This window comes from Musca domestica, unplaced genomic scaffold (assembly GCF_030504385.1).
Source record: "Musca domestica strain aabys unplaced genomic scaffold, Musca_domestica.polishedcontigs.V.1.1 1, whole genome shotgun sequence".
Lineage (NCBI taxonomy): Eukaryota > Metazoa > Arthropoda > Insecta > Diptera > Muscidae > Musca > Musca domestica.
Genome location: NW_026712114.1, coordinates 17,740,121 through 17,763,250, shown reverse-complemented (window position 1 = coordinate 17,763,250; position 23,130 = coordinate 17,740,121). Strand labels below are relative to the sequence as shown.

The 23,130-nt window shown below is 41.0% G+C and overlaps 1 protein-coding gene across 1 annotated transcript in view; it reads left to right on the top strand.

Annotated features, from left to right (window-relative positions):
- LOC101890091 (uncharacterized) overlaps positions 1–23,130 on the top strand; it is a 303,416-nt gene that overhangs the window by 98,385 nt on the left and 181,901 nt on the right. The window lies entirely within an intron of this gene.

Genomic DNA, 23,130 nt, shown 5'->3' with positions numbered 1-23,130 from the left:
GAAGCTAAAGTCAAGATCAAGAAAAGCATAACACAAAAGTAATATGAAAACATATTTTTTCTACTTCTTCCTCTTCTCTTTTTCCAATAAGAAAACTAAGGGGAAAATCTGGAAAAGATTTCCACAACAATAATGACGTGGAAAACGACTGCCACGGCGACAGCTGTCAAAAGCAAGTTAACAACAAATTTTCTGACAAAAAGTCAGGCAAAATCAAATTCACTCCCTCTCAATTTTTCCCCCTGTTCCCTACTCCTTCCTTCATTCTTTTTTATACCCAAGAAAAAAAAAAAAAAGACGATGACGAAAAAACTTTTCTCCAAATGAACCAAAGTCAACAAAATCTCCTGTCATCACTTTTCACTTGCCAGGCAGCTAGCTTCTTGTTTTTGGTCTTCAAGTTGTTGCTGTTGCTTTTTTAGTTCTCCTCTGGGCCTCTAGCAACTAAAAATGGACTCATCACTAAAAAAAACTTCAATGATTACAAATTGAACAAATATCGTTTACATGCCATCACAGCAAACAGACGTGAGGTGTTTTGGAAAGTTCTATTTTTTTCTCTTCTCCCGCTTCCCATGATGTCAGCATAAATATGTGTGTTCCAAGAAAGAAAATTGAGAGAAAAAAAAGGAACATCCGATTGACATTGGACAGTTCATTAAAGCTATTCGAGCAGGCCATAGCTTTAATGACTTTATTACAAGGAAAAATATTGAAAAGACATTGAAGAAAATTGACGGCAGATTGCACCGAATCCGAACTTTTGTAATTTTCTTCCAAAGAGGATATTTTGTAAATTTTGAGGAAATAATCGAGATATGCTGCGAAGTACGTCTTGTCATCCATATTTTAAAGTTTCATCAAATGGTTAAATTTGGTTAGATATAAAAAAATCTATTCAATTTGGCTGATATTAACTACAGGGTGAGATGAAAAAACTGCAACCAACTTCAGGCTGCTTTCATTCGTCCGACAGTTGTTAAAATTATTCCAGTGACAGCTCATTATATTGTTTACAAGCGTACAAAAGCATTTTGGTGAGAATTTTCCAGAAAAAAGTTATTCGTGATGGAATTCAAGCGCGATATTGTGATTTCTTTATATTTGGCTGGAAAACCACAAGTGGCTATCGTTAGAGCACTCCAGAATTTAAATGTAAATAAATCTGTTGTGTCTCGTACCATCGCTCGCTACCGTGATACTGGTAGCGTAGCATGACGTCAAGAAAGTAGACGGAAGAAAACAGCAACATCAACAGAAATGGTTTGAAAAGCAAAGAAACGACTTGATCGAAACCGGCTTCGCAGTGGCCGAAAAATGGCTCGTGAGCTGAACATATCGCAATATTCCATTCGGCAAATATTGAAAAATGAGCTCGGGGTAAAGCCATTGAAATCCCAAAAAGTTCAGGAACTTACACCCCAACTGAAAGAAAATAGACTCAAAAAGCTAAAGAGTTGCTTCGCTTGGCCGAAAGTGGTGAACTGCCGAATTTGGTTTTCCATAACTTAAGCGCCGGCCATGGTGATGTGTGGGCCGCCATAACAGCCAATGGTCGCTTTCCGCTCGTATTTATCGATCGTGGCGTCAGAATAAATGCCGAATATTATCGCAAAAATATTCTGGAGGGTGTCTTAAAGACTTGGGCACGAAAACATTTGGACATTCTAACAGGACTCAGCACCATCGCACTCAGCACACGCCACCCAAGAATGGTTACAAAATGAGGTTCCTCGCTTCATTTCCAGCGCACAATGGCCACCAAAATCTCCGGATACCAATCCTTTGGACTATTGTGTCTGGAGTATTTTGGAAAGAAAGGTTGGCACTAAAAAATACCAAAGTGTCGATCACCTCAAGCAAGCGCTTCGCCGGCAGTGGGCCAAAATACCGCAGAGCAAGATTCGGGCAACGTATGACGGTTTCATTGGCCGTTTGAAGGCCATAATTCGTGCCAAAGGTGACCAATTCGAATAAATCTAAACTTATTCTAAAATTTTATGCGATTTCCGATATTTTTTGCTTCCATTCAATAAAATTAAAAAAAAGCAATTAAAAAAACATTAACTTCGGTCGGGCCAAACTTTTAATACCCTCCACCTTAGGGTAAAGAAGAAATTTAGCAAAAACCATTAAAATGCCGAATATCGAGAGGCACCGTTATATAGGGGCTATACCAAAACGTGGACCTATAATTACAATATTTCGCCACACGAACTAGGACCCTTTATGACCCACAAATACCAATTTGTAGACAATTCAGTGAAAAAATGTGGCAAAAACCATAAAAATACCGAATATCGGGAGGTACCGTTATATGGGGACTATACCAGAACGTGGACCAATGTATCTCATTTTCAATACCAAACATCCTAGACACAATACAATACAGACAGACGGACAGACAGCTGGAATCCCGAAATTTGATAAAAAATCTCACTGTTGGTGTCTGAATTCTGGTGCAGATATGGAAGTGGTTCTGGAAATGTGTACGAAAAGTACTAAATTTGGTACTGATCGAAGGTATAGGGCTTAAATCCTAAAATTTGATATAGATAGTACTGTTCGATATAGATCTTACTGAGTCTCTGGCTAAGATATGGAGGCGGTCTTTGAAATGTGTACTATAATTGTGCGAAAAGTGCTAAGTGGTACTAAAGTGTGTACTAGGCGAAGGGATAAGGCTGAAATCCTCAAATTTGATATTGAGGTTTCTTTTGGTATCTAGGATTGAGGTATTTGTGGAAATGTATACAATAATTTAACGAAAAGTACTTATTGTATTAAATTTAGTCCTGGGTGAAGGGATATGTCTTGAATCCTTAAATTTAATATTGAGGTTTCTTATGGTGTCTGTGGTTAAGATATGGAGGTATCTTTGGAAATGTGGACTATAATAGTACTATATTTGGTAATGAGTGAAGGAATAGATCTGAAATTCTGAAATTTCTTATGGATGACACTGTTTCCGTCTGTGGTTGAGAGAATCAGCTGATTTTGGAAATGCGTACCAAATGGTATTAAATAAGGTGATGCGGGAAATAAAATAGCTGGCATTCCGAATCAATGAAAAGTAGGTCTGTTTATAGAAGACTACAGAGCATTTATATAGGACCACAAGGTCTTCTATAAAACAAGTAAAAAAGCTGTAAGTTCGGCCGGGCCGAACTTTTAATACCCTCCACCATTTCGTACAAATTTGGCAATTTTCAAAAACAAAAAAAAAAAAAAAATAAAAAAAAAATAAATAAATAAATAAATGAATAAAATAAAATAAAAAAATTCGTTAAAAATTCTCTTAAAATCTTAAAATACCGAATGTCTATACGACGACGTAGACCTGCATAGGCAACTTTTGTCATAAGTTATTACAATATTTAAATGCGAAACTTGAAGAAAAATCTGTTTATAATGTAGCGAAAATCATCAAAATACCGAATATAGGGGGTACCGTTATATGGGGGCTGTACGAAGACGTGGACCTGCACAGACAATTTTCTGGCATGGTCTGAAGTATCCATTACGAACTTCAAATGCGAAATTTGAAACAATCCCGGTAAATGATGTCGCTAAAATCATCAAAATACCGAATATCGGGGGGTACGGTATATGGGGGCTATACGAAGACGTGGACCTACATGGCCCATTTTCTGTTTTCTGCTGCAGTATCTATTATGAACTTCAAATACCAAATTTGGAACGGTTCCGTTAAATAATGTCGCTAAAATCATCAAAATACCTAATATCGGGGGTACCGTTATATGGGGGCTATATGAAGGCGTGGACCTACATGGCTCATTTTTTGACTTAGGATGTAGTATCCATTATGAACTTCAAATGCCAAATTTAAAACAGTTCCGGTGAATAATGTCGCTTAAGTCATCAAAATACCAAATATCGGGAGGTACCGTTATATGGGGGCTATGTGGTAACTTGGACTTACATGGCCCATTTACGAAATTAACCTGCCTACTGGTAAAATATACATGTGTGCAAAATTGTAGCCTTCTATCTCAATTTGTTCGAAAGATAGCGTGATTACAAGATACAGACAGACGGACAGACAGACAGACGGACATGGCTAAATTGTCTTAGAATTTTACGCTGATCAAGAATATATATACTTTGTTGGGTCTGACGTGAGGATTTCGAGGAGTTACAAACGGAATGACAAAATTAATATACCCTCCATAGTATGATGGAGGGTATAACTAGGTCTTATTATAGAAGACCACAGGGTGTTTTCATTGAAAATCTCAAGTTCTTCTTATAGGAGACAGGAAGTGTTGTTCTACCAGACCTCAAGGGCCTTTTATAGAATACCTCACGGTCTTTTTATATAAGACTTACAAAGACTTTCTTTAGAAGACAACCAGGTCTCCTTCCACAAGACCAATAGGACTTTTATAGAGGCTCATGCCCATTTTTAAAAAGGCTAGTATATGTTCCTATAGAATTTTAGCTTTTAAAGAAATCTTCTCCCCTTATAGCACTGCGAACTTTCCTCCATGCCTGTGTATAAAATGTTTTAAGATAATTCATTCCGAGTCATCTTCTCTTACCGCAATTAGCCTACCTTTGCAAAAACAACGTCTTTTGGGGAAAGTTGGGAATACCAGAAGATATGTGAAATACATATTCATACCTATTTCTCCGTGTACGTACGTAGGTGTGTGGGTATTCCACATTTTATGGCCGCATAGGTGTGCTGTGCAGAGCATGTAACCCGGTCTCATTTGGACAGTATTTTACATTTGAGATTTTTGTCGTTTTGTAACCTTTCACACCGAGCAGTAAACAAATGTTTCTTTTTTTTGCGAAGGAGGGTGAGAGAGGAAGGTAACAAAGCCAGTAACATTCCATCTTAAGTCAAAAGCTATTTCAACGCCCAGCCCTAGCTCCCATTTCCGTCTTCCATCCTCTCTCCCTCTCCCACCCTTTTTGGGGAATGTAAATTTGCTGCTTGCTAGATTCCCAACATGTTCCAGGAGGTTCGTGTTGTTAACTGGCACAAGGTAACTTAGCTAAAGGCACACAGACCGAGAAATAGACAGTGGCTGTATCTAGCCAAGGATCTTCTTTTGGGTTTTATTTAGATGGAGATGTTGATGATGACGATGGGGTTGGGTGGTGTTCGTTGGAGTGCTGTTCTGCCAGAAAACGGGTAGCAGTGACAACAGCGTACATCCCTTTAGTCGTCCAACGTTGTACAGGTTCTGGAACCTGGTTTGTGTTTTGCTTTCCTTGTTAATGTGTTGATATGGTTTTATGACCTCTGTGGCATGTTATATTGCCCTATGCCACCACAAGCAAATAAAATGAACTCTCACACACACAAACACACACCATCACACATGTGTACAAACACATTTACACCATGATGCCAGGAGTCATATCTAACTCACTTTTCCCTTTAACATTTAGCCTAGATGTGTTCCCATTTCCCACGAATTTATGTCCCGGTGTGGATGTATGTGTATCACTGTATGTGTGTGCTGGTGTGTGCATGTTCCGTTGAAGTCCTTTAGGAGCCATAATCCTAAGATTATTTCCATGTTAAGTAGAAAAAACACCAAACGTTAACGTGGACACAACGAGCGAACATCCTGTCACCAGTTAGAGAACAGGACACACAAACAGTTAGTGGAAGGCAACACAAAAGAAGAGATCACTCCGAGTGTCCTAAAAAGCACACGATGATTTCAAGCAAATGGATGAGCGGTGAAAAAAAAACTCCTAAGCGGAATGGGTCAAGCTGCAAGGCATTTTGTGTCGCTTATTCATATTTGCCAACAACACATGCAAACATTTGAACACGCACAGCCAACAGCCTCCCATACCTTTTTCGAATGAACACCCACCCACCCACAGAGACAACACTTTATTTAGCAATAGTAGAGAACTGTCATAGATATATGAGAGTGTGTGTGTGTGTTGGTGATGGCCTTCTCCAAATGTATGCTGAGTATCTGTCAAAGAGCGGAGAAAAAAATGAAACACCGTTCGTTGTTCCATCATTCAAACGATCATAAAACATGAATTCAAAACAAATGCACTCACACACCGACACACATGCACATACAACTATTGGGCCAAACGTCAAAACGTTAAAAAAAAAAAACAGACCCAACTAAAACAATGTCTACGAAGAAGAAGAAGTGAAATTGCTGGACAAAATGATATATAAGTGTTTGCTTTTAATGGACCATACTGACCTCTCCCTCCCCCCCCCATCACAAACGGCTCATAAAGCCTTTTAGGCAATTAGTGACCGAAATGTTTATTGGGTTATATGCATGGCAAGATGGTAAAAGTTGTGTTTTATTACCCATTTTTATTGGCATACTTTTAGGCAGTAGTAAAGTAGAGAAAAAGTAGTCAAATGTCGTAACTAAATCAGGGATTTAATTACAAAGATAATCCGAAAGAAACATTGTGTGATTAAATATTAGAAGCAAGGAATATTATCTTTTCTAGGAGAGGACATGGAAAACCTCTGAGAAGACGAGAGGAACTGAAAAACCAGTTCGCCTTCTCTGATAAGTCCTGATCTGTGAGCTATGAGAAGAGACCTAGAGCTCTTCTATGCGAAGAGACCTAGAGCTCTTCTATGCGAAGAGACCTAGAGCTCTTCTATGCGAAGAGACTTAGAGCTCTTCTATGCGAAGAGACCTAGAGCTCTTCTATGCGAAGAGACCTATAGCTCTTCTATGAGAAGAGACCTATAGCTCTTCTATGAGAAGAGACCTATAGCAGCTCTTCTATGAGAAGAGACCTATAGCAGCTCTTCTATGAGAAGAGACCTATAGCAGCTCTTCTATGAGAAGAGACCTATAGCAGCTCTTCTATGAGAAGAGACCTATAGCAGCTTTTCTATGAGAAGAGACCTATAGCAGCTCTTCTATGAGAAGAGACCTATAGCAGCTCTTCTATGAGCAGAGACCTATTGCAGCTCTTTTATGAGAAGAGAATTATAGCAGCTCTTCTATGAGCAGAGACCTATAGCAGCTCTTCTATGAGAAGAGACCTATAGCAGCTCTTCTATGAGAAGAGACCTATAGTAGCTCTTCTATGAGAAGAGACCTATAGCAGCTCTTCTATGAGAAGAGACCTATAGCAGCTCTTCTATGAGAAGAGACCTATAGCAGCTCTTCTATGAGAAGATACCTATAGCAGCTCTTCTATGAGAAGAGACCTATAGTAGCTCTTCTATGAGAAGAGACCTATAGCAGCTCTTCTATGAGAAGAGACCTATAGCAGCTCTTCTATGAGAAGAGACCTATAGCAGCTCTTCTATGAGAAGAGACCTATAGCAGCTCTTCTATGAGAAGAGACCTATAGTAGCTCTTCTATGAGAAGAGACCTATAGCAGCTCTTCTATGAGAAGAGACCTATAGCAGCTCTTCTATGAGAAGAGACCTATAGCTCTTCTATGAGAAGAGACCTATAGCAGCTCTTCTATGAGAAGAGACCTATAGCAGCTCTTCTATGAGAAGAGACCTGTTGCAGCTCTTCTATGAGAAGAGACCTATAGCAGCTCTTCTATGAGAAGAGACCTATAGCAGCTCTTCTATGAGCAGAGACCTATAGCAGCTCTTCTATGAGAAGAGACCTATAGCAGCTCTTCTATGAGAAGAGACCTATAGCAGCTCTTCTATGAGAAGAGACCTATAGCAGCTCTTCTATGAGAAGAGACCTATAGCTCCTCTATGAGAAAAGACCTATAGCTCTTCTATGAGAAGAGACCTATTGCTCTTCTATGCGAAGGCCTATAGCTCTTCTATGCGAAGGCCTATAGCTCTTCTATGCGAAGACCTACTTGCTCTTCTATAAGAAGACCTATAGCTCTTCTATGAGAAGACCTATAGCTCTTATATGAGAAGACCTAAAGCTCTTCTATGAGAAGATCTTTTTGTCTTCAATAAGGATAACTTCTTATCTATACCTTTAGGTCTTCTTTGATAATTTATGCTCCCCCAATTTCCCTTGCCATCCTCGTTTGCAGAGAAATAGAGTTTTTCAACTTCTATATGTGTTTTTCTCGTCGTTTTGTATCATCTTGTCCTAACCTATTTTATGTTTCATTCGTAATGGCTACACTTCTGCTGGAAAATTGGGAACACCTCAACTATGTGGAGAAACATAAAAAATGGAATAATCTGACATGGATGTTTGTTTTCTAAAACAAAAAAGGATAGAAGAATAAGATGAGCTAGGCAGTACTCAGCTCAAATAACACATTTGGGCCAGAAAACATTTTGCCAAATAACAATTTCGTTGTGAGCGTTTTCTACTTCGTTTTTGGTGAATATCTCCTTAGGTGCAACCTGTGACTCATAAAAGGACATATTTTATGAGAGGTAAAAAGAGAAAGAAAAGCGCACAACACCTACACAATATTCACATTTTAGGTGGACCAAAAATATGTACCCTTCTCGGATAGATGGAGATGGAATGGAAATAGCCAAAAAACGGATGACCATGTTGCTAACGCTAAAGCGAGTTAGAGAAAAAAAAAACAAATACGCCAAACAAATATCCTTAATAGGTTATGCTTTACTACGAAAGCAGCCTTAGCGTTTTGCGCCAGCAAACAGTTTTTGGTAACTAGCTTTTGTTTTGGTTTTTTTTTTTTTTTGCAAAGTAACCCCCTTTTCGTCATTGTTTTCAATTCTCATTTCTCCCTTACTTTTCGTCCTTTATCCTAGAATGTGTTTTCCGTGCTCCTGGTGTTATGTCGTTTTTGTTAAATTTTAAATGCTACAACGAATATTTGTACCTCCGCTCAGCAGCTGTGGTGGTGTTACGAAAATAGCACCAAAACATACAATTTTTTTTTGTTTTCATCTTTTTTGTATTTTTTTGGTTATGTTTTTCTTGTTTTTATTCATATTCTGTTGTATTCCGAGCGTTTTTCACGCTGTATTTGCAGTTGTCAAAGTTAAATGAAGAAATAAAACTGAAATTGCTTGTAAAGCATCAACAACAACTGGGGGCCTATGTGTGAGAACGACAATGGTGTACTGTTACATGTGGAAGGTACATTGATTACACCATTTCCATACGGAAATTTCGAAGGATCTACAGGACTTCTATGGAGAAGACCTTCAGGTCTTCTATGGAGAAGACCTCCAGGTCTTCTATGGAGAAGACCTCCAGGTCTTCTATGGAGAAGACCTCCAGGTCTTCTATGGAGAAGACCTCCAGGTCTTCTATGGAGAAGACCTCCAGGTCTTCTATGGAGAAGACCTCCAGGTCTTCTATGGAGAAGACCTCCAGGTCTTCTATGGAGAAGACCTCCAGGTCTTCTATGGAGAAGACCTCCAGGTCTTCTATGGAGAAGACCTCCAGGTCTTCTATGGAGAAGACCTCCAGGTCTTCTATGGAGAAGACCTCCAGGTCTTCTATGGAGAAGACCTCCAGGTCTTCTATGGAGAAGACCTCCAGGTCTTCTTTAGAGAAGACCTCCAGGTCTTCTTTAGAGAAGACCTCCAGGTCTTCTTTAGAGAAGACCTCCAGGTCTTCTTTAGTGAAGACCTCCAGCTCTTCTTTATGGAGAAGACCTCCAGGTCTTCTAGGGAGAAGACCTCCAGGTCTTCTAGGGGAGAAGACCTCCAGGTCTTCTAGGGGGAAGACCTCCAGTCTTCTAGGGGGAAGACCTCCAGGTCTTCTAGGGAGAAGACCTCCAGGTCTTCTAGGGAGAAGACCTCCAGGTCTTCTAGGGAGAAGACCTCCAGGTCTTCTAGGGAGAAGACCTCCAGGTCTTCTAGGGAGAAGACCTCCAGGTCTTCTAGGGAGAAGACCTCCAGGTCTTCTAGGGAGAAGACCTCCAGGTCTTCTAGGGAGAAGACCTCCAGGTCTTCTAGGGAGAAGACCTCCAGGTCTTCTAGGGAGAAGACCTCCAGGTCTTCTAGGGAGAAGACCTCCAGGTCTTGTAGGGAGAAGACCTCCAGGCCTTCTAGGGAGAATACCTCCCGGTCTTCTATGGAGAATACCTCCCGGTCTTCTATGGAGAAGACCTCCAGGTCTTCTATGGAGAAGACCTCCAGGTCTTCTATGGAGAAGACCTCCAGGTCTTCTATGGAGAAGACCTCCAGGTCTTCTATGGAGAAGACCTCCAGGTCTTCTATGGAGAAGACCTCCAGGTCTTCTATGGAGAGGACCTCCAGGTCATCTAAGGGGAAGTCTTCTATGGAGAAGACCTTCAGGTCTTCTAAGGAGAATACCTTCAGGTCTTCTAAGGAGAAGACACACAGGTCTTCTAAGGAGAATACCTCCAGGTCTTCTTTGGAGAAGAACTCCAGGTCTTTTTTGAGAAGACCTCCAGATCTTCTTTTAAGAAGACCTCCAGGTTTTCTTTTGAGAAGACCTCGAGGACTTCTATGGATAAGACCTCCCGGTCTCCTATGGGGAAAAGCCCCAGGTTTTCTATGGAGAGGACCTCCAAGTCTTCTATGAATAAAAATTTCAGGTCTTCTATGAAGTTTTCTATGCCAATTGAAAACAGTGTTGTCCAATGCCTTTCTCACCCATTGCCTCCCAACGAACCTACAAACAGCCCAGCCAAAGTACATCCCATGTAATTTTTTGCTTATTTTATGATTCCCTTTAGGATGAAACACGCATATAAAAATGATATTGTGCTTAAATAAAATTGAAATTAAAAAAAAAACAGAAACAACCAGACTGACAACCAGCTGGAAAACCTGAACGTGCATCATGGCACAAGGAAATGCCATGGTTGCGCAAATAAAAAATACATGAAAACATGACTGTGTTGGCTTTTTATTTGTCCCCATGCGAGCATGGCTGGGGTAACATTCGGTGTCGGATCTATGGCCCCAATGATCTTAAAGCATATGTCACCATAGAGCAGCAACAACACAAACATTAACGAAAAGAATTTCAGGATACAGGTGTCTAAGTCCACAAAAATGTCTGCCCTCCCAACAGACGTGGAAGGGTGTGGGCTGGGTCGTCATGAGGGTGACAATTACATGGCTGTGACACAGCTCCCACAGTGCGATTCCATGGAATTTTCATATACTTCCATATGTGTGGTGCAGCAAACCGTTAAGCGAATCACAACATTTCACACTGGCATTTTGTTGTTGTCCTCTGGCTTTGACTCTTTCGGCTTTGCTCTTCTCCCAAGCATGGACGGACTACGTGACGCATCGTTTAATATAATTTAAAAACATAAAAATGAAGATGGCAACCGCCAACAACGTTGGCAGCCCCGGTGTGTCGGTGGGTCTGGCTGTGTGTGTGTGTGCGAATAAAATCCTAACATGACAATTATGCCGAGTCTGTTGCCATTACCGGTCGCAGTTGGCGGCCGTCTGTTGGGAGTTGGTTGCCCGCTGCCCTCAAGTTTCTCCTCTGCCTGATTAACACTTGTGGCTGATGAGCCTGTGTGTGTGTGGCCAACACCCATCCTTTTTCTTCACATCCCCCTCTTCCCCCGGAATTTAGACAACCCACCAGTAGGCAAACGTCAGTCAGTATTTTCGGCGTTAATTTGTTTCTGTGGTTTGTTTTTAATGCACTCCAAAGTATGTTAAATGGATAATTATGTCGTATTGTGGCTATAAAATGTAATAAATGACTTTTTCATTTTTTCCCTTGTTTTGTGTACTTTTACTTTTTTTCTGTTTTGTTTCTTCGTTTGCTCATTCTCTCCCCTTGAGCATCAAGCATTTGGGCGCCATTCGTTCATTCATTCATTACTTGTGTGTGTTTTTATTTTTTTTCCTCATCTCTTCTTTAAAACCTTGTAATGGGCTTAATTACAACTTTGATTTGATTGTTTGCTTGTTTTGTAAGCGTTTCTTGTGTCTTCGGGTGTTGTTGTAGTTGTCGTCGTCATTGTGCGTATTGTCTATCCGCCTGTCAGCTTTGTGTGGTTTTCTGGCCGAATTGCGGGATTTATTAACATTTCTATGGCCATAATTGGAAGAAAAACTCGGCAGCCATAAAAAAATTGCCATTAAACTGTATTACTCATGGTAGCGTTGTAATTTGGGAAGTTACTGCGGTAAGCTTTAGCTTAAGGCAGTCGTCAAAGCTATAAATTTAAAACCAAATATTTTGAAATATTAAACGAAGTTCATTAAAAAAATAAATGTTTTTTTTTTTTAAAGTATGAGACCTTTTTAGGGAAGGAGGGAACAAGGAACAGGACCGGAAGATATTCTATTGTATGTCGAAGAGCTGTTCTTCTGCTAATACCCAGAAGACTTTTAATGGCTGAAAGAAACACCGAGAGTTCATATTGTCCATAAAAAAACCTAGAAGCCGTCTATTGAATACTTAGAGGCTATTATGGTCTTTAGAAGACATAGGGGTTGTACATTGGCTACAGAATACCAGAATGGGTTTTATTCGAAGACCTGATGCAATTCTTTTGACTAAAGAAGATCTAGATGACTTTTTTGTGGATATTTTGTATTGTTTATAAAAGACTAAAGGTCTTTCATCTACACAGAACCTAGAATAGCAGCGGACTAGTTTTGTCTATTGAAAACTTTCTGTTCTGTTACTGTGTATAGAAGATCGAGATGTATTTTATTGCCCACAAAAGACCTAGAGAGTTAATTTTTCATACAGAAGACCGCGAGCTACTATATTTCTTACACAGAAGAACTAAAATCTTCTTTGATCCATGAAAAACTGAAGGTATTATATATATAAAGATATATAGAGGATAAAATGGTCTACAAAAAAGTATCTTGCTCGATCCATAAAAAATCCGCAGATATTTCAATATTTTGTATTGTTAATTAAAACATAGATTATGTCTTTCAATTTTTATGATATCAAACGCCATCTATATATCAGTTTGTGTACTGTGATTTTTTAAAGTCTGAGTGTTTTTTTTTGGAAAGAAGGTAATGCCCAGGTTGTCGTCATCTAGGGGTATATCGTTTTCTAAAAAAAGTAAGGATTACTCGCAGATCTACATGTCCTCTATAATCCATGGGCTATAACAAAACTAGAGGCCCCTTATTTTCTGTAGAAGGCGACGAGATCTAGAGGACGAGATCTAGAGGTTGTTTGCCTGTAAAATAAGTCTTAATATATTTTATTTGAAGACCTGAAAGCCTTTTATTGTTCATGGAAGTCTATAGTGAGTCTGTGGGTGGCGCGTGCTGAGTGCGATGGTGCTGAGTCCTGTTGGAATGTCCAAGGTCTGCGGCCAAAATGTTTGCGTGCCCTAGGCTTTAATACACCCTCCACAATATTTTCGCGATAATATTCGCCATTTATTCTGATGCCACGGTCGATAAATACGAGCGGAGAGCCACCATCGGCTGTTATGGCGGCCCACACCATCACCATGGCCGGCACTTGAATTCTGGTGGCCAACCGAATCGGAACTCTTTGGCAAGTAAACACCATAACTTTGTTTGTTTACAAACTGCTGGACAACGAATGTTTTCTCATCGGAGAAAACCAAATTCGGCAGTTCACCACCTTCGGCCAAGCGAGGCAACGCTTTAGCTCTTTTGAGTCTATTTTCTTTCTGTTGCGGTGTAAGTTCTTGAATTTCTATCATTTTTGGAATTTCAATGGCTTTACCCCGAGCTCATTTTTCAATATTTGCCGAAAGGAATACTGCGATATGTTCAGCTCACGAGCCATTTTTCGGCTACTGCGAAGCGGGTTTCGATCATGTTCCTTCTTTATTCATTTCTTTCTGCTGATGTTGCTCTTTTCTTCCGCTACCAGTATCACGGTAACGAGCGATGGTACGAGACACAAAAGATTTATTCACACTTAAATGCTGGAGTGCTCTTTATACAGGGTTGCCCATATTCGACGAACCCATGACTCTTTGGGCCCATTCCAATTGACGAGGCTTGGCCGCAGGCAACATTCTTTGCGTCAATTGAATTTTGTACGGGAACAAATGCAAATCAATGCGAATGATCCGTTGTAAAGTGGGCCGAGCCATGCCCAACTGCTGAGAACGGCGTTTTTGGGATGTTCTTGGGGACCTCTCAACACTGGCTCGTACGGCAGCGATATTCTCGGCCGATCGCCTTGGTCGACTTTTATATGGCCTCTTTGGATTAGAAAGAGCCTTACCAGTCGAAAATTTTTCGTATAAACGCTTAATGGTGTTCTTAGAAGGCGCACTTTTCACATTTTTTAATGTTTTAAAAGCACGTTGAGTTTTCACAATTGACTTCTTCTGTTGAATGTAAATTTCAACTATTTCGCGTGGCATGTATTGGTTCATGGTAAAAATCTGCTTGGACTGACGCTTCAAACGCGGTATGTCATTAAGCGATGTGACATCTCTGTCAAAAGTTATGGCGTTGCCAGATGGGTCCGTTGAATATTGACAACCCTGTATTTGGTTATGGTTTCACACTATCACGCTTGAATTCCATCACGAATAATATTTTTTCTGGAAAATTCTCACCAAAATGCTTTTGTACGCTTGTAAACAATATAATGAGCTATCACTGGAATAATTTTAACAGCTGTGGGACGAGTGGCCTAGAAATGACAGCAGTCTGAAGTTGGTTGCAGTTTTTTCATCTCATCCCTGTATTATAAGCGTTCGTATTTGGGAGCATACTTTTAGGCGAAGAAAAAAAAAATACAATTTATTAAATTTATCACATTTAAAGTCATCAAAATTCTCAACAAAACTTGGTGCCCTTCTAAATTTTCCCACAATTCATTTCATTTCAATTATTATTTGCAACAATAATTGCCATCAACTAAATTCAAAATGTTTGTGAATTCGACCAAACCAAATTGTTAACTATGTAAATGGGCAATTTATTTCAAATGCATATTAAACTGATCCTAATTGTTCTATTTTATTACAACAACAGCAACAAAAAAGAGAAATATTTGATGGTATTATTCAAATCCCATACCCCCGTCCTCATAACACTCCTTGGCACCCAATCCATTCTGACGAGATATGATTTCATTAAAAATATTGCATTCATTAAAAGTCGAGTATCATCATCGGCAGGAGCAGCGGCGGCGGCGGCATTAGGACACAATACCAGTCAGCCAACAGTAGCTGTCATGGACAATTGATCCCAAAAGTATTATACATTGTGACACTGACTGTGTCTGGATGTATGTGTGTGTGTGTGCGTGCGTATGTGTGCATTTCACTTTATCCAGATGTATTGGTGCGTAGTTGCAGAAGTACTTCATTAAAAATGCAATTATTTTAATGTTTTTCAATTATTCATTTAATTTTTTTTTTTGTTTTTGTTTTTATTGTTTGTTCGTGTCATTGTTGATGACCATAACTTTTGTTGGAATTTCCCATGTGACCAATAATTCGGACAGAGACCACAGAAAATTATTTTCAAAATTGTATATTGAGATATTTTAATCTATTCGCCGTTCGGGTTTTCCAGTTGGCATTTGTGTGTCAATTGAAAAACAAAAAAAAATTTGGTCAGTTTGCTAAAAATTGTATTTTAATTTTAAATGATTATTTTCATCAGATTAAGGTTTCGGACATTTTGCTTTGCTTTTCAAATGCAGTGCAGTGCAGTGGCATAATGAAGCTTTGTTTTTGACACATTCAAATATGCACGAAATAATTATGATATGCAATTTTTTAATTAAATCGGAAATTTTTAATTAGAAATCGATAGTTTTGAAAATGATAATCAATTTTGAAAACTTTGCGGGGTAGGTTGTGGTGAAAAACCAAAGTCTGTGGCTCTACGGCGAAGAGCACCTCTATGGCGAAAAGAAGAGCTTCGGCTCGACTATGGCGCATAGAAAAGCTACAGCTCCTCCATGGGTAAACAGAAGAGCTCTATGACCACATAGAACGGCTTCAGAGCCTCTATGACCACATAGAACGGCTTCAGAGCCTCTATGACCACATAGAAGAGCTTCAGCTCCTCTATGTCGATAGAGAACAGCTCCTCTATAACTGTAGCTCTTCTCTGGCCGATAGAAGACCTGTAGCTCTTCTCTGGCCGATAGAAGACCTGTAGCTCTTCTCTGGCCCATAGAAGATCTGAAGCTCTTCTTTGGCCGATAGAAGACCTGTGGCCGATAGAAGAGCTGATAGATAGAAGACCTGCAGCTCTTATATGGCCGACAGAAGACCAGTAACTCTTCTATGGCCGACAGAAGACCAGTAACTCTTCTATGGCCGACAGAAGACCAGTAGCTCTTCTATTGCCGACAGAAGACCAGTAGCTCTTCTATGGCCGATAGAAGCCCTATAGTCCTTCTATGGCCGATAGAAGACCTTTAGCTCTACTATGGCCGACAGAAGACCAGTAGCTCTTCTATGGCCGACAGAAGACCAGTAGCTCTTTTATGGCTGATAGAAAAGCTGTAGCCCTTCTATGGCAGATAGAAGACCTCCAGCTCTTCTATAACCGATAGAAGACCTCCAGCTCTTCTATGGCCGATAGAAGACTTCCAGCTCTTCTATGGCCGATAGAAGACCTCCAGCTCTTCTATGGCCGATAGAAGACCTCCAGCTCTTCTATGGCCGATAGAAGACCTCCAGCTCTTCTATGGCCGATAGAAGACTCCAGCTCTTCTATGGCCGATAGAAGACCACCAGCTCTTCTATGGCCGATGGAAGACCTCCAGCTCTTTTATGGCCGATAGAAGACCCCCAGCTCTTCTATGGCCGACAGAAGACCTCCAGCTCTTCTATGGCCGATAGAAGACCTCCAGTTCTTCTATGGCCGATAGCAGACCTCCAGCTCTTCTATGGCCTATAGAAGACCTGTAGCTCCTCTATAGCCCATAGAAGACCTGTTGCTCCTCTATAGCCGATAAAAAACCTGTAGATCTTGTATGGCCGATATAAGATCTGTAGAGATCTATGTCCAATATGAGACCTGTAGCTCTTCTTTGGCCGATAGGAGACCTGTTGCTCTTTTAAGGCTTATAGAGGAGCTGGAGTTCCTCTATGGCCGATAGAAGACCTCCAGCTCTTCTATGACCGATAGGAGGCCTTTAGTTCTTTTAAGGCTAATAAAGGAGCTGGAGTTCCTCTATGGCCGATAGAACACCTGTAGCTTTTCTATGGCCAACAGAAGACCAGCATCTCCTCTATGGCCGACAGAAGACAAACAGCCCTTCTATGGCCGCTAGAAAACCTCCAGCTCTTCTATGGCAGATATAAGACCTCCAGTTCTTTTATGCCAAATAGAAGACCTCTTGCTCTCCGTCATTCAAAGGTAGCATTTTCCATCTTCTCATCTAACCCTTTGAAGTGTGACATGTCATGGAACCATTAACCCTCTTACCGTTTAATATTAATTTATGAAACTGGTTTTTGTTTTTGTTTTTATTATTTTGAAAAATGTTACAACAACTAGAGCTCGTGTTGTTCGTGTCATTGTTGATGACCATAACTTTTGTTGGAATTTCCCATGTGACCAATAATTCGGACAGAGACCACAGAAAATTATTTTCAAAATTGTATATTGAGATATTTTAATCTATTCGCCGTTCGGGTTTTCCAGTTGGCATTTGTGTGTCAATTGAAAAACAAAAAAAAATTTGGTCAGTTTGCTAAAAATTGTATTTTAATTTTAAATGATTATTTTCATCAGATTAAGGTTTCGGACATTTTGCTTTGCTTTTCAAATGCAGTGCAGTGCAGTGGCATAATGAAGCTTTGTTTTTGACACATTCAAATATGCACGAAATAATTATGATATGCAATTTTTTAATTAAATCGGAAATTTTTAATTAGAAATCGATAGTTTTGAAAATGATAATCAATTTTGAAAACTTTGCGGGGTAGGTTGTGGTGAAAAACCAAAGTCTGTGGCTCTACGGCGAAGAGCACCTCTATGGCGAAAAGAAGAGCTTCGGCTCGACTATGGCGCATAGAAAAGCTACAGCTCCTCCATGGGTAAACAGAAGAGCTCTATGACCACATAGAACGGCTTCAGAGCCTCTATGACCACATAGAACGGCTTCAGAGCCTCTATGACCACATAGAAGAGCTTCAGCTCCTCTATGTCGATAGAGAACAGCTCCTCTATAACTGTAGCTCTTCTCTGGCCGATAGAAGACCTGTAGCTCTTCTCTGGCCGATAGAAGACCTGTAGCTCTTCTCTGGCCCATAGAAGATCTGAAGCTCTTCTTTGGCCGATAGAAGACCTGTGGCCGATAGAAGAGCTGATAGATAGAAGACCTGCAGCTCTTATATGGCCGACAGAAGACCAGTAACTCTTCTATGGCCGACAGAAGACCAGTAACTCTTCTATGGCCGACAGAAGACCAGTAGCTCTTCTATTGCCGACAGAAGACCAGTAGCTCTTCTATGGCCGATAGAAGCCCTATAGTCCTTCTATGGCCGATAGAAGACCTTTAGCTCTACTATGGCCGACAGAAGACCAGTAGCTCTTCTATGGCCGACAGAAGACCAGTAGCTCTTTTATGGCTGATAGAAAAGCTGTAGCCCTTCTATGGCAGATAGAAGACCTCCAGCTCTTCTATAACCGATAGAAGACCTCCAGCTCTTCTATGGCCGATAGAAGACTTCCAGCTCTTCTATGGCCGATAGAAGACCTCCAGCTCTTCTATGGCCGATAGAAGACCTCCAGCTCTTCTATGGCCGATAGAAGACCTCCAGCTCTTCTATGGCCGATAGAAGACTCCAGCTCTTCTATGGCCGATAGAAGACCACCAGCTCTTCTATGGCCGATGGAAGACCTCCAGCTCTTTTATGGCCGATAGAAGACCCCCAGCTCTTCTATGGCCGACAGAAGACCTCCAGCTCTTCTATGGCCGATAGAAGACCTCCAGTTCTTCTATGGCCGATAGCAGACCTCCAGCTCTTCTATGGCCTATAGAAGACCTGTAGCTCCTCTATAGCCCATAGAAGACCTGTTGCTCCTCTATAGCCGATAAAAAACCTGTAGATCTTGTATGGCCGATATAAGATCTGTAGAGATCTATGTCCAATATGAGACCTGTAGCTCTTCTTTGGCCGATAGGAGACCTGTTGCTCTTTTAAGGCTTATAGAGGAGCTGGAGTTCCTCTATGGCCGATAGAAGACCTCCAGCTCTTCTATGACCGATAGGAGGCCTTTAGTTCTTTTAAGGCTAATAAAGGAGCTGGAGTTCCTCTATGGCCGATAGAACACCTGTAGCTTTTCTATGGCCAACAGAAGACCAGCATCTCCTCTATGGCCGACAGAAGACAAACAGCCCTTCTATGGCCGCTAGAAAACCTCCAGCTCTTCTATGGCAGATATAAGACCTCCAGTTCTTTTATGCCAAATAGAAGACCTCTTGCTCTCCGTCATTCAAAGGTAGCATTTTCCATCTTCTCATCTAACCCTTTGAAGTGTGACATGTCATGGAACCATTAACCCTCTTACCGTTTAATATTAATTTATGAAACTGGTTTTTGTTTTTGTTTTTATTATTTTGAAAAATGTTACAACAACTAGAGCTCGTGTTGTTCGTGTCATTGTTGATGACCATAACTTTTGTTGGAATTTCCCATGTGACCAATAATTCGGACAGAGACCACAGAAAATTATTTTCAAAATTGTATATTGAGATATTTTAATCTATTCGCCGTTCGGGTTTTCCAGTTGGCATTTGTGTGTCAATTGAAAAACAAAAAAAAATTTGGTCAGTTTGCTAAAAATTGTATTTTAATTTTAAATGATTATTTTCATCAGATTAAGGTTTCGGACATTTTGCTTTGCTTTTCAAATGCAGTGCAGTGCAGTGGCATAATGAAGCTTTGTTTTTGACACATTCAAATATGCACGAAATAATTATGATATGCAATTTTTTAATTAAATCGGAAATTTTTAATTAGAAATCGATAGTTTTGAAAATGATAATCAATTTTGAAAACTTTGCGGGGTAGGTTGTGGTGAAAAACCAAAGTCTGTGGCTCTACGGCGAAGAGCACCTCTATGGCGAAAAGAAGAGCTTCGGCTCGACTATGGCGCATAGAAAAGCTACAGCTCCTCCATGGGTAAACAGAAGAGCTCTATGACCACATAGAACGGCTTCAGAGCCTCTATGACCACATAGAACGGCTTCAGAGCCTCTATGACCACATAGAAGAGCTTCAGCTCCTCTATGTCGATAGAGAACAGCTCCTCTATAACTGTAGCTCTTCTCTGGCCGATAGAAGACCTGTAGCTCTTCTCTGGCCGATAGAAGACCTGTAGCTCTTCTCTGGCCCATAGAAGATCTGAAGCTCTTCTTTGGCCGATAGAAGACCTGTGGCCGATAGAAGAGCTGATAGATAGAAGACCTGCAGCTCTTATATGGCCGACAGAAGACCAGTAACTCTTCTATGGCCGACAGAAGACCAGTAACTCTTCTATGGCCGACAGAAGACCAGTAGCTCTTCTATTGCCGACAGAAGACCAGTAGCTCTTCTATGGCCGATAGAAGCCCTATAGTCCTTCTATGGCCGATAGAAGACCTTTAGCTCTACTATGGCCGACAGAAGACCAGTAGCTCTTCTATGGCCGACAGAAGACCAGTAGCTCTTTTATGGCTGATAGAAAAGCTGTAGCCCTTCTATGGCAGATAGAAGACCTCCAGCTCTTCTATAACCGATAGAAGACCTCCAGCTCTTCTATGGCCGATAGAAGACTTCCAGCTCTTCTATGGCCGATAGAAGACCTGCAGCTCTTCTATGGCCGATAGAAGACCTCCAGCTCTTCTATGGCCGATAGAAGACCTCCAGCTCTTCTATGGCCGATAGAAGACTCCAGCTCTTCTATGGCCGATAGAAGACCACCAGCTCTTCTATGGCCGATGGAAGACCTCCAGCTCTTTTATGGCCGATAGAAGACCCCCAGCTCTTCTATGGCCGACAGAAGACCTCCAGCTCTTCTATGGCCGATAGAAGACCTCCAGTTCTTCTATGGCCGATAGCAGACCTCCAGCTCTTCTATGGCCTATAGAAGACCTGTAGCTCCTCTATAGCCCATAGAAGACCTGTTGCTCCTCTATAGCCGATAAAAAACCTGTAGATCTTGTATGGCCGATATAAGATCTGTAGAGATCTATGTCCAATATGAGACCTGTAGCTCTTCTTTGGCCGATAGGAGACCTGTTGCTCTTTTAAGGCTTATAGAGGAGCTGGAGTTCCTCTATGGCCGATAGAAGACCTCCAGCTCTTCTATGACCGATAGGAGGCCTTTAGTTCTTTTAAGGCTAATAAAGGAGCTGGAGTTCCTCTATGGCCGATAGAACACCTGTAGCTTTTCTATGGCCAACAGAAGACCAGCATCTCCTCTATGGCCGACAGAAGACAAACAGCCCTTCTATGGCCGCTAGAAAACCTCCAGTTCTTCTATGGCAGATATAAGACCTCCAGTTCTTTTATGCCAAATAGAAGACCTCTTGCTCTCCGTCATTCAAAGGTAGCATTTTCCATCTTCTCATCTAACCCTTTGAAGTGTGACATGTCATGGAACCATTAACCCTCTTACCGTTTAATATTAATTTATGAAACTGGTTTTTAGCTTCGCGTTTTTCCTCCTGCTTTTAATGTGGGCGTTTTGTTCATCCCCCCTCCAATGCAACTATGTCATTATCTCTGCTGCTGCTGTTACTAAATTTCTTTATTACAAAATAAAATGTTATAATTTCCTTAATTAGTAGCAAGTAGAAGAAGAAGCAGAACTTGGCATACAATTAAAAACGGAATAAATATTGTTGTTATGTCAGAGCAACAAGAAGGGCACAGAAACAGACACACTCCAAGGGCAATAACATGGCTTCAAATCCCAGACCAAACGCCCCATCGTACCACGTAGATGCCGCTTGGCTATTCAGCATAAATTAGCGAACTACTTTACCAACTACTAATTTCAAGATCGTTGTCGCCGCGTTTGGCGGTGGTACAACTGGTGCAAAAGGGGGAAGGAAAAGAGAAAAAAACCTGGCGACTACAAACCAAAATCAAAATTAATCCCCTTAAAATGCCACCAACTGTATTCACTGACTGGCTGGCTGGCTGGTTTGCCTCGCTTTGCTTTGCTGTGCTTCCATTGCTGGCTGGTTTGATGGCTGGCTGGCTGACTGGTTGTTAAATCCTTCAATTCCCTGTGAGCCATCGTGTGACATGACATTTGTCTTTGATGGCTGACAATGTGTTCTTGAAAAAATGCCCATTTTTCCTTTTGGAGCTTCATGTCACCAGCCATCGAGAACGGGAGAGCGCGTCAAGTGATGGTACTTGGTATTCTCTATGCAGTGCTGGAGATGATGAACATGGCCTTCTGGAATAATACACTTGACAATGGTGTGACAACAGCCATACATAGACATGTATGTAGGTAGGTAGGTAGATGAAAAGTGAGATAATATCATCCAATGTAGTGGTAAAAAAGTCACGCTGACGGTGGTTGTTTTTCGTTTTTCACTTTTCGAGAGCCTGAGCCTGAGCCTGTCACCCGGCGCTCGTTCTTATCCCATTTCACTATTTTAAATTGTAAATTTTTGTAAAATATTTACATATTTTCAATTGCAACAGCATCACTTGACGTAATTACAAAACAAAAGAAATAAAGAGTGTTACTTGTTTGACTGTCTATGACAAGTTCATCATACAACCAATCTGACACACACGGCACAATGCCAGACACTCACATGAGCCGTTGTGGCCGTCTGCACCCCGGTGGTTGGCAGGCTGTGACCGTGTGTATCTGTCTGTCTGTCTGCCACCTCGTCAGAAATCCCAAAGGACACCTTTCACTTGTTATTACATTTGCATACAGTTACTCCTCCTCCCCCACGATGGCTTCTCAAATATCAGTTCCAGCCATAGAGTCAGTTCTGAAATTTTGCAGTGCCAGCATAATAAATGTTATGGTTGTTTCTCCCCTCCCTCCCTCTCTTTCTCTCCCAAATATTAGCAGAAAAAGCACAAATGGCTTTGCATCCCGCCTTTGGCAAGGGCAGGTCTGCCGTTGTCTGCCTTTGTGGCGTATGGTTTTGTTGTCCGTTCCCCGTGTACCTCTTTGTGTTATTGTTGTTAGTATTTTTGGTCAGGATAGCCAAAAAAAAAGCAGTGCCTCCTCTCCCTCTTCCCCAAAATTTTATGGCACACTGAACCGTTGCCTGTTTTATCTCACTTGCAGTCATTGCCCGTGTATTTTGGCTGGG